Source organism: Pseudorca crassidens, chromosome X (genome assembly GCF_039906515.1).
Source record: "Pseudorca crassidens isolate mPseCra1 chromosome X, mPseCra1.hap1, whole genome shotgun sequence".
NCBI classification, from domain to species: Eukaryota; Metazoa; Chordata; class Mammalia; order Artiodactyla; family Delphinidae; genus Pseudorca; species Pseudorca crassidens.
The window spans coordinates 89045685-89057689 of NC_090317.1; the positions used below are offsets into that span (position 1 = coordinate 89045685).

At 34.1% G+C, this 12005-nt stretch overlaps 1 long non-coding RNA gene across 1 annotated transcript in view; it reads left to right on the forward strand.

The window, feature by feature from the left end:
• Positions 1–1965, forward strand: part of LOC137216796 (uncharacterized) — a 34126-nt gene extending 32161 nt beyond the window's left edge. The window contains exon 3 of the long non-coding RNA XR_010939858.1: positions 427–1965. This is a non-coding gene — a long non-coding RNA (uncharacterized lncRNA). The remainder of the gene's footprint in view (positions 1–426) is intronic.
• Positions 1966–12005: the final 10040 nt, after the last annotated feature.

Consider the following 12005-nt stretch of genomic DNA (forward strand, 5'->3'; position numbering starts at 1 on the left):
CAGCAACGGTATTGTACAGTAAAGTACACAAAAGCACAACCACTTGTAGAGGATGCATGCACATGACAGTGTATACCAGACATGTGAACTAACTTACATGATTCAACATGTGAAGGTATGTTCACATCTTTGAAAGTTTTCAGTTTGAAGGTTTGTATGTAGGGGACTTACTGTATAAATTTTAGTACTAACTTGTCTGTATCTATAAATAATCTTGCTGGAATTTTTGATGAGAATTGTGTTAAACCTATAGATCAATGTGAGAAAATTGACATATTTTCTGTTTTCATTCTTCCAGTCCATGGAAATGTTATGTATCTTCATTTATTTAGTCCTTGTTTTATTTATTTGATCAGCATTTTAATTGGCTGCAGTCATAGATGGTGAAATTGCCCCTGACAGTGTTTCATCCATTGATCTTCACAGACATCTTACCAGCTATGTGGTTTGGAATAGATCAAGGGAGACATGGAAGGGATCTCCATTGACATCAGAAGCTGTGGTATCAGGACCTCTTGCTCATCTTCATGTAAGAGATCAACGTACAGATGCTTTACAAGTCTTACTATTAAAATTACACCTAGTATTTCTTTTTTAGGAGTGATTGTAAATGGTATTTAGTTTTTGTTTCCACGTATTCTTTGCTAATATAGAGAAATAAGGTTGGTTTTTGGCTGATGATCTTGTAGCCTGTAACGTTGCTGAATTCTCTTATTAGTTCTAGAAGTTTTCTGTGTTTTTTTTTTTGTAGACTCCTTGGGGCTTTGTACATAGACAACAATGTTATCTGCCATTAAGGATAATTTAATTTTTCCTTTCCAATCTATATCCCTTTTATTTCCTTTTCTGGCCTTATTGTGTCAGTACTTGCTAAGACATCCAGTAATATGTTGAATAAGAGTGGTGGGACTGGACATACATTCCATGTTTCTAATCTTAAAGAAAAAGCATTCACTCTTTACCACTAAGTATGATCTTAGCTCTAGGGTGTTTATAGATGTTCTTTTTCAAGTTAAGGAAGTCCCCCTCTCTTCCTAATTTGCTGAGAGTCTTTTTTTTTTAATCCTGCTTGGGTGTTGAATTTTTTCAAATGCTTTTTCTTTATCAATTGATATGATTTTTCTTCTTTAACCTATTGTTACAGTTTTTATTTTAAAATATTGAACCAGCCTTGTATTCTTGGAATAAACCCCACTTGGTCATTGTATATAATTATTTTGATATATTACTAAATAAATTTTGCTAGTATTTTTTAGGGTTTTTGCTTTTATGCTCATGAGAGATATTGGGTTTTAGTTTTCTTTTGTTGTACTGTCTTTATCTGTTTTTGGAATAACACAGGTCTCATAAAAGTAGTTGGGAATTGTACTCCTATATTGTAGAAGAGATTTGCAGAATTGGTGTTAATTCTTCTTTAAAATTTTGGTAGAATTCTCTAGTGAAAACCTTCTGGGTCTAGATGATTTTTTGAAGCTTTTAAATTACAGATTCAATTTATCTTACAGATATAGGACTCAATGTTATCTGTTTCATATGGGGTGAGTTATGGTAATATGTGGTTTTTAAAGGAATTGTTCCAGACTTGTGGTTGCCAAAGGGGAGTGGAGGGGGGAGGGAAGGACTGGGAGTTTGGGATTAGCAAATGAGAACTATAATATACATGATGGATAAACAAGGTCCTACTGTATAGCACAGGGAACCGTATTTGATATCCTGTGACAAACCATAAGGGGAAAGAATATTTAAAAAAAGAATGTCTATATATAACTGAGTCACTTTGCTGTACAGCAGAGATTGGCACAACATTGTAAATCAACTATACTTCACTAAAAAAATAAATTAAAAACGGAATTGTTCTATTTTATTTACATTGTCAAATTTGTGTTTGTACAACTGTTTATAATCATCCCTAGGTATCCTTTTAAAGGATCTATAATTATATTCCGCAGTTCAAACTTGATATTAGTAATTTTTGTTTTCTTTCATGTTATTTTTTGTCAAACTCATTAAAGGTTTGTCAATTTTATTGCTATTTTCAAAGAAAGAGCTTTTGGCTTTATTGATAATAGGTTTTCAATTTTATTGATGCCTAGTTTTATCTTAATTATTTCCTTTCTTCTGATTGCTTGGGATTCATTTTACACTGCTATGTTTTACCTCATTCAACTAGTTGGGGTAGGGTAGTTAAGCTCCCCTCTTGGCCTTCCTGACATCAGTCGAGATAATTTTACCATTGGTGCTGGCGTGGAGTAGGGCAGGTATTGTCAAAAGTTTTCTGTTTTGCTAGGTTGCCCTATTCCAATACCTTTGGCTAAAGGGTTTATTTAAACATCTTCTTGTTTGTATGTTTTTATTTTTTAAATTTTTTTACATCTTTATTGGAGTATAATTGCTTTCCAATGTTGTGTTAGTTTCTGCTATATAACAAAGTGAATCAGCTATATGTATACATATATCCCCATACCCTCTCCCTCTTGAGCCTCCCTGTCACCTTCCCTATCCCACCTCTCTAGGTGGTCAGAAAGCACCAAGCTGATCTCCCTGCGCTATGCAGCTGCTTCGCACTAGCTATCTATTTTGGTAGTTTGGTAGTTTGGTAGTATATATATGTCAATGCTACTCTCTCTCTTCATCCCAGCTTACCCTTCCCCCTCCCCGTGTCCTCAAGTCTATTCTCCATGTCTGCGTCTTTATTCCTGTCCTGCCCCTAGGTTCATCAGAACCATTTTTTTTGGTTCCATATATATGTGTTAGCATACGGTATTTGTTTTTCTCTTTCTGACTTACTTCACTGTGTATGACAGACTCTGGGTCCATCCACCTCACTACAAATAACTCAATTTTGTTTCTTTTTATGGCTGAGTAATATTCCATTGTATATATGTGCCACATCTTTTTTATCCATTCATCTGTCAGTGGACACTTAGGTTGCTTCCATGTCCTGGCTATTGTAAATAGTGCTGCAATGAACATTGTGGTACATGTCTCTTTTTGAATTATGGTTTTCTCAGGGTATACGCCCAGTAGTGGGATTACTGGGTCATATGGTAGTTCTATTTTTAGTTTTTTGAGGAACCTCTATACTGTTCTGCAAAGTGGCTGTATCAATGTACATTCCCACCAACAGGCCAGGAGGGTTCCCTTTTCCCCATACCCTCTCCAGCATTTATTTTTTTGTAGATTTTTAATGATGGCCATTCTGACCAGTGTGAGATGATACCACATTGTAGTTTTGATTTGCATTTCTCTAATGATTAGTGATGTTGGGTTTCATGTGTTTGTTGGCAATCTGTATGTCTTCTTTGGAGAAATGTCTGTTTAGGTCTTCCTCCCATTTTTGGATTGGGTTGTTTGTTTTTTTGATATTGAGCTGCATGACTTGCTTATATATTTTGGAGATTAATCCTTTGTCAGTTGCTTCATTTGCAAATATTTTCTCCCATTCTGAGGGTTGTCTTTTCGTCTTGTTTATGGTTTCCTTTGCTGTGCAAGAGCTTTTAAGTTTCATTAGGTCCCATTTGTTTATTTTTGTTTTTATTTCCATTTCTCTAGGAGGTGGGTCAAAAAGGATCTTGCTGTGATTTATGTCAAAGAGTGTTCTGCCTATGTTTTCCTATATTTAGGTCTTTAATCCATTTTGAGTTTATTTTTGTGTATGGTGTTAGGAAGTGTTCTAATTTCATTCTTTTACATGTAGCTGTCCAGTTTTCCCAGCACCACTTATTGAAGAGGCTGTCTTTTCTCCATTGTATATTCTTGCCTCCTTTGTCAAAGATAAGGTGACCATATGTGCGTGGATTTATCTCTGGGCTTTCTATCCTGTTCCATTGATCTATATTTCCATTTTTGTGCCAGTACCATACTGTCTTGATTACCGTAGCATTGTAATGTAGTCTGAAGTTAGGGAGCCTGATTCCTCCAGCTCTGTTTTTCTTTCTCAAGTGTACCTTGGCTATTCGGGATCTTTTGTGTTTCCATACAAATTGTAAAATTGTTTGTTCTAGTTCTGTGAAAAATACCATTGGTAGTTTGATAGGGATTGCATTGAATTTGTAGATTGCTTTGGGTATAGTCATTTTCACAATGTTCATTCTTCCAATCCAAGAACATGGTATATCTCTCCATCTATTTGTATCATCTTTAATTTCTTTCATCAGTGTCTTATAGTTTTCTACATACAGGTCTTTTGTCTCTTTAGGTAGGTTTATTCCTATGTATTTTATTCTTTTTGTTGCAATGGTAAATTTTATCGAACATTTAGAGAAGACCTAACACCTATATTTAAATATAGCCATTAATAACTATATAAATTTTAAAAATACAAGTATTTAAATTTATCATGTACTTGTTTTTAAATATGTAAAACAATGTCCATGGCAAAGACTCAATGCATGTTCTATGTGTATCTTAGCAGATATTGATAGTTGGATGAAGAGTTGCCACTTGGATAGATAAGTAAGTTGTCCCCAGTGGTAGCAAAATACATACTTAGTGGACAGCCTGAGGAGGGGAGGTTTTGGAAGATGTTGGTTTCTGTTAACATGAACTTTTCAGTACTTGTCATGGAGTCAGATGAGGGCAGACTAATATTTCTTGTCTGTCCAGGCTCTCAGACTGTGACCTTAGGCAAGTTATTTGAATTTCTTGTAGCTGGATGTTGTTACCTATAAAATGTAGCCAATAATAGTACCTACCATATAAGGATTATTCTGAGTAGTTAAAGTGCTTAAAATAGTGCATGAACATGATGTATTATCATATTTATATATAAGAATGCTTGCATCTGTATTCATGAAATATTTGGTCTGTAGTTTTTTTTCTTGAAACATCATTTCTTGGTTTTGGTACCATTGTATTGCTGGCCTCAGAGAATGAGTAGGGAAGTATTACCTCCTCTTCAAGTTTCTAGAAAAGCTTGTAAAAAATTGGTATTATTTCTTCTTTAAATATTTGGTAGAATTCCCCAGTAAAGTGATCTGAGCTGAAAGAGTTCTTTCTTGGAAGGTTTTTTTAAAAAATGTTACTTATCATAATCAACCTTTAAATAATACTGTACTGCTTCATGTATGAAATAAAAACCATGCAGTATTCTACTTTCATTTATTTTGCCTCCAACTTTATGCTAATATTGCTATGTTCTACTTCTACATGTGACATAAAACCTAAACTATGTTATTATGATCTTTGTTTTACATAGTTGATTACTATTTTTTATAGGTAAGGATTTTTCCAAGAGGGGGGGAAAGAGACTATTGCATAGGGAAAATTCTCTGACCATGAGATCTACAAGCATCTCAAAAGTTAGGGAGAAAGAGCTTTTCTTTTTTTTTTTGACTTTTGTATTTTGGGACAATGTGACTTATTTTTTAAAATTGTGGTAACATAAGGTAAAATTAACCATTCTAACTAGTTGTAAATGTACAGTTGCAGCAGCATTAAGTTCATTAACATTGTTGTGCAAACATCACCACCATCCATCTCCAGAAATTTTTCATCTTCCCAAACTGAAATTCTGTATTCGTTAAACAATTATGCATTCCCCTCTCCCTCAGCCCCTGAAAACCACCATTCTACTTTCTGTTTCTATGAATCTGACTACACTAGTAAATCATATAAGTGTAAACATACAAAATGTCATTTTCTGACTAGTTCTTTCACTTAGCATAATGTCTTCAAGATTTATCCATGTTGTAGCATGTGTCAGAATTTTCTATCTTTTTAAGGTTGAATAATATTCCATTGTCTGTATATACCACCTTTTATTTATCCATTCATATGTTGATAGACAACACTGAGGGTTCCATCAACCTTTTGGCCATTGTGAATAATGCTGCTGTGTTCATGAGTGTACAAAAATCTGTTCAAGCCCTTCCTTTCAGTTCTTTTTGGTAAATACTCAGAAGTAGAATTAATGGATCATACACTAATTCTATTTTTAATTTTTTGAGGAACAGCCAAACTGTTTTCTGCAGCAGCTGCACCATTTTATGGTCCTACAAGCAATGCACAAGGGTTGCACTTTCTCCACATCCTTACCAAATTTGTTTTCTCCATTAAAATTTTTAAATTAAATAACTAAAATAATTTTAATAATTAAAATAATTTTCATTGAGGTAACATTGGTTTTAACATTATATGTTTCATGTGTATACCATTATATTTTGACTTCTGTATATATTTTGACTTCTGTATATACTACAGTATGCTAACCACCAAAAGTTTAGTTTCTATCCATCACCAAACAATGACCCCTTTTACCCATTTTGCCCTCCCCCTACACCCCCTCCCCTCTGGTAAACACTACTTTGTTCTCTGTATCTATGTTTTAGTTTTAGTTTTGTTTGATTTGTTCATTTATTTGTATTTGTTCATTTAAAAATTTTTATGTTCCGCATATGAGTGAAATCATATGGCATTTGTCTTTCTCTGTCTGACTTATTTCACTTAGTGTAATACCCTCAAGGTCCATCCATGTCATTGTAGATGGCAAGATTTAATCATTTTTTATGGTTGACTAGTATTCCATTGTGTGTATATATGTGTGTATAAATCCTGTCTTCTTTATTCATTCATCATCAGTGGGTACTTAGGTGGTTTCCATATCTTAGGTATTGTAAATAATGCTATGATAAACATAAGGGTATTTTTCAAATTAGTGATTTTGTTTTCTTGGGATAAACACCCAGAAGTAGAATTGCTGTATCATGTGATAGTCATTATTTTTAATTGTTTGAGGAATATCCATACTGTTTTCCATAGTGGCTGCACCAATTTACATTCCCACCAACAGTGCACAAAGTTTCCCTTTTCCACACATCCTTGCCAACAAATGTCATTTATAACCTTTTGGTAATAGCCATCCTAACAGGTATGAGGTGATATCTCACTGTGGTTTTCATTTGCATTGCCCTAATAATTGGTGACGCTGAATGTCTTTTCATGTGCCTGTTGTCCTTCTGTATGTCTCCTTTGGAAAAATGTCTATTCACCTCCTATGCCCATTTTTAAAATTAGGTTGTTTGTTTTTTTGTTATTGTTGAGCTGTATGAGTTCTTTATATATTTTAGATATTAACCCCTTATTAGACATATAATTTGCAAATATCTTCCCCCATTTGGTAGGTTGTCTTTTTATTTTGGTGATGGTTTCCTTTGCTGTGCACATGATTTTTAGTTTGGTATATTTCCATTTGTTTACTTTTTTGCTTTTGTTTCCCTTGCCTGACGAGACATCCAGAAAGATATTGCTAAGACTAATGTAAACGAGCATGCTGCCTATGTTTTCTCCTAGGAGTTTTATGGTTTCAGGTCTTACATTCAAGTCTTTAATACATTTTGAGTTGACTTTTGTGTATGGTGTAAGATAGTGGTCTAGTTTCATTCTTTTGCATGTGGCTGTACAGTTTTCCCGGCACCATTTATTAAAGAGACTATCCTTTCTTCATTGTATGTTCTTTGCTCCTTTGTTATAAATTAATTGACCATATATGTGTGGGTTTATCTGGGGTCTCAATTCTGTTCCATTGATCTGTGTGTTTATTTTTCTGCCAATGCCATGCTGTTTTGATTACTATAGCTTTGTTGTATGATTTGAAACCAGGGTGTGATACCTCCAGCTTTGTTCTTTTTTATCAGGATTGCTTTGGCATTGGTTATTGCATAAATTTTAGGATTTTTTGTTTTATTTCTGTGAAAAATGTCATTGTGATTTTGATAGGCATTGCATTGAATCTGTAGATTGTTTTAGATAATATGGACATTTTAACAATGTTAATTTTTCTAATCCATGAGCACAGATATTTCCAGTTCTTAGTGTCTTCTGCCATTTCGTTCAATGATGTCTTATATTTATTAGTGTACAGGTCTTTTGCCTCCTTGTTTAAATTTATTCCTAGGTATTTTATTCTTTTTGTTGCAATTGTATCAATAAATGGGTTTGTTTTCTTAATTTCTCTTTCTGCTAGTTTGTTGTTAGTGTATAGAAACACAACAGGTTTTTGTATATTGATTTTGTACCCTGCAACTTTACTATATTCATTTATTATTTCAAATTGTTTTTTTTGGTGGAGTCTTTAGGGTTTTCTATATATAAAATCATGAAATTCACAAATAGTGACAGTTTTACTTCTTCCCTTCCAATTTGGATACCTTTTACTTCTTTTTCTTGCCTAATTGCTCTGGCTAGGACTTCCAATACTATGTTGAATTGGAACAGAGTGGGCATCTATGTCTTGTTCCTGATTTTAGAGGGATAGCTTTCAGTTTTTCACCATTGAGTATGAAGTTACTCAATGTGGGTTTGTCATAGTTGTCCTTTATTGAGGTATGTTCCTTCTATACCCATTGTATTGAGAGTGTTCATCATAAATGGGTGTTGAATCTTATCAGTTGCTCTTTTGCATCTATCGAGATACTCATATGATTTTTTATCTTTCATTTTTGTTAATGTGATGTATCACATTGATTGAATTGTGGATTTTAAACCATCCTTGCATCCCTGAAATGAATCTCATTTGATCATGGCATATTATCCTTATAATGGATTTTATTCAGTTTGCTAATATTTTGTTGAGAATTTTTGCATCTGTGTTCATCAGAGATATTGACCTATAATTTTCTCTTTTTTTGTGGTGTCTTTGTCTGGTTTTGGTATCGGGGTAATGTTGGCTACATAAAATGAATTGGGAAATGTCCCCTCTTCAATTTTTAGAAGAGTTTGAGAAGGATAGGTATTAAATCTTCTTTGAATGTTTGCTAGAATTCTCCTATGAAGCCATCTGTTCCCAGACTTTTGTTTTGGGGGAGGTTTTTGATTATTGTTTCAATCTCCTTACTAGTGATCAGTCTATTCAGAATGTCTGTTTCTTCATGATTCAGTCTTGTATGGTTGAATGTTTCTATGAAATAATCCATTTCTTCTAGATTGTCCAGTTTGTCGGCATATAGCTGTTTATAGTATTCTTTTATAATAATTTGTATTTCTGTGTTATATGTTGTAATTTCTGTTTCATGTCTGATTTTATTTATATGAGCCTTCTCTCTTTTTTTCCTTAGTGAATCTAGATAAAGGTTTGTCAATTTTGTTTATCCTTTCAACGAACTATCTCTTAGATTCATGGATCTTTTCTATTGTCTTTTTAGTCTCTATTTCATTTATTTCCACTCTAATTCTTATTGTTTTCTTCCTTCTACTAACTTTGGGCTTTACTTGTTCTTTTTCTAGCTCCTTTAGTTGTAAGGTTAGATTGTTTAAGATTTTTCTTGTTTCTTGAGATAGGCCTTTAAAATTCCATCTTAGTAGCACTGCTATAAATTCCCTCTTAGTAGCACTTTTGCAGCATCCCATAGATTTTGGTATGCCATATTTTCATTTTCATTCTTCAGTTTTTTTTTTAATTTCTCCTTTGATTTCTTCATTGTACCCAATAGTTGTTCAGTAGTATGGTGTTTAGTCTCCACATATTTGTGATTTTTTCAACTTTCTTCTTGTAGTTGATTTCTAATTTCATACCATTGTGGTTGGAAGGGATGCTTGACATGATTTCAATATTCTTAAATTTATTGAGACTTGTTTTATGTCCCAATATTTGGTCTATCCTTGAGAATGTTCCATGTGTACTTGACAAGAATGTGTGTTCTGCTGCATTTGGATGGAGTGTTCTCTACAAATCTATGAAGTCCATCTGGCCTATTGTTTCACTTAAAGGTACTATTTCCAGACTTCCCTGGGGCACAGCAGTTAAGAATCTTCCTGCCAATGCAGGGGACACAGGTTTGGTCCCTGGTCTGGGAAGATTCCACATGCCATGGAGCAACTAAGCCTGTGAGCCACAACTACTGAACCTGCACTCCAGAGCCCACAAGGCACAACTACTGAGCCTATGCGCCACAACTACTGAAGCCTGTGTGCTTTAGAGCCCACAGGCCACAACTACTGAGCCCACACGCCACAACTACTGAAGCCCGCGTGCCTAGAGCCCATGCTTCGCAGCAAGAGAAGCCACTGCAATGAGAAGCCTGCACACCACAATGAAGAGTAGTCCCCGCTCGCCGCAAGTAGAGAAAGCCAGCGCGCAGCAACAAAGACCCAACACAGCCATACATAAATAAAATTTTAAAAAATAAATAAAGGTACTATTTCCTTCTTGACTTTTTGTCTGGATAATCTTTCCATTGGGTGTTAAAGCCCCCTACAGTTATTGTGTTGCTGTCGTTTTCTCACTTTAGGGGTCTGTTAATAATCGCTGTTTATATTTTGGTGCTCTGATGTTGGCTGCACATATATTAATAATTTTTATGTCCTCTTAATGAATTGTCCCATTTATCATTATATAGTGTCCATCTTTGTGTCTTGTTGCCATTTTTGGCTTGAAGTCTATTTATTCTGATATGAATATGGCTATGCTTGCTTTCTCTTGGCAGTCATTTGTTTAGAGTATCATTTTCCATCTCTTCCCATTGAACCTGTGTTTGACTTTAGAGCTGAGTCTCCTGGAGGCAGCATATAGTTGGGTCTTGTTTTTTAATCCATCCAGCCACTCTGTGTCTTTTGACTGGTGAATTAAATCCATTTACATTTAGGGTGATTATTGATACATGAGGGCTTAATACTGCCATTTTATCTTTTGTTTTCTGGTTATTCTATATCTCCATTGTTTTATTTTTCCTTGTGTTTCTGTCTTCCATTTTAGTTTAGTGGTTTTCTGCAATGTTTTTCTCAGTTTATTTTTTTTATGTCTTGTGTCTTTGCTCTAGATTTATGTTTCATGGTTGCCATGAGGTTTGTATAAAACATATCATAGGTAAAATAGTTATTTTTCTGCTGATAGCATCTTATTTTCACTTGTCTATGTGGCTTCCTTCATTTTCCTCTTTCCCTTTTATATTTCTGTTGCCTCAAATTATCTCTTTTTATGTTGTGAGTTAGTTGCCAAATTGAATTAGGTATAGTTATTTTTATTGCTTTTTCTCCTTTAAACTTTATGCTATAATTGTTTAAGAACATACTTTTTATATAGAGTTGCAACTTTCTGATTCTATTTATCATTTTACTCAAAATTTTGTGTACTCTTGCCCTTTATTTCAGGTAGAAGAACTCCTTTCAACAATTCTTGTAAAACAGGTCTAGTGGTTATGAACTCCCTCCATTTTGGTTGTCTGGGAAAGGCTTTATTTCTCTTTCATATCTGGAGGATAACTTTGCTGGATAGAGTATTCTTGGATGACAACTCTTATCCTTCTGTATTTTGAGTATGTCATTCCACTCTCTCCTATAGAGTTTCTGAGAAACCTGCTGGTAGCCTAATGGCCTTTCCTTTGTAGATTACCTTTCTTTTTTTGCTGACTGTCTTTAAAATTCTTTCTTTGTCATTGACTTTTGACAGTTTTAAAATAATGTGTCTTGGAGAAGGTCTGTTTGTGTTGTGGTAATTAGGTATTCTATTAGCTTCATGGACTCGAATACCCGATTCCTTCCCCAGGTTTGGAAAGTTCTCAGCTATTATTTCTTTAAATAATGTCTTCGTTCCCTTCTCCCTCTCTCCTCCTTCTGGGATACCAATTATCCTTATGTTGACCTTTCTAATGAAGTCAGATAGTCTCATAGAATTTCTTTCTTTCTTTCTTTCTTTCTTTCTTTCTTTCTTTCTTTCTTTCTTTCTTCTTTTTTTTTTTTAGTTCTTAGTTCTTTCTCCTTTTATACCTGTATCATTTCTAGATTTCTGTCTTCAAGCTCACTAATTCTCTCTTCCATATTGTTGGCATTATTTCCAATGATTTCTAGTGCAGTCTTCATTTCATTTATTGAGTTCTTCAGCTCCAGAATTTCTATTTGGTTCTTTTTAGTTTCAATCTCTTTGGTAAGGTATTTATTATGTTTGTTCATTTTACTCCTTAGCTCATTGAACTGCCTTTCTGAGTTTTTGTTGTAGCTCACTGAGTTTCTTCATGACAGCTATTTTGAATTCTCTCTCAGTTAGATTGCAATATTCCATGATATTAAGTTTG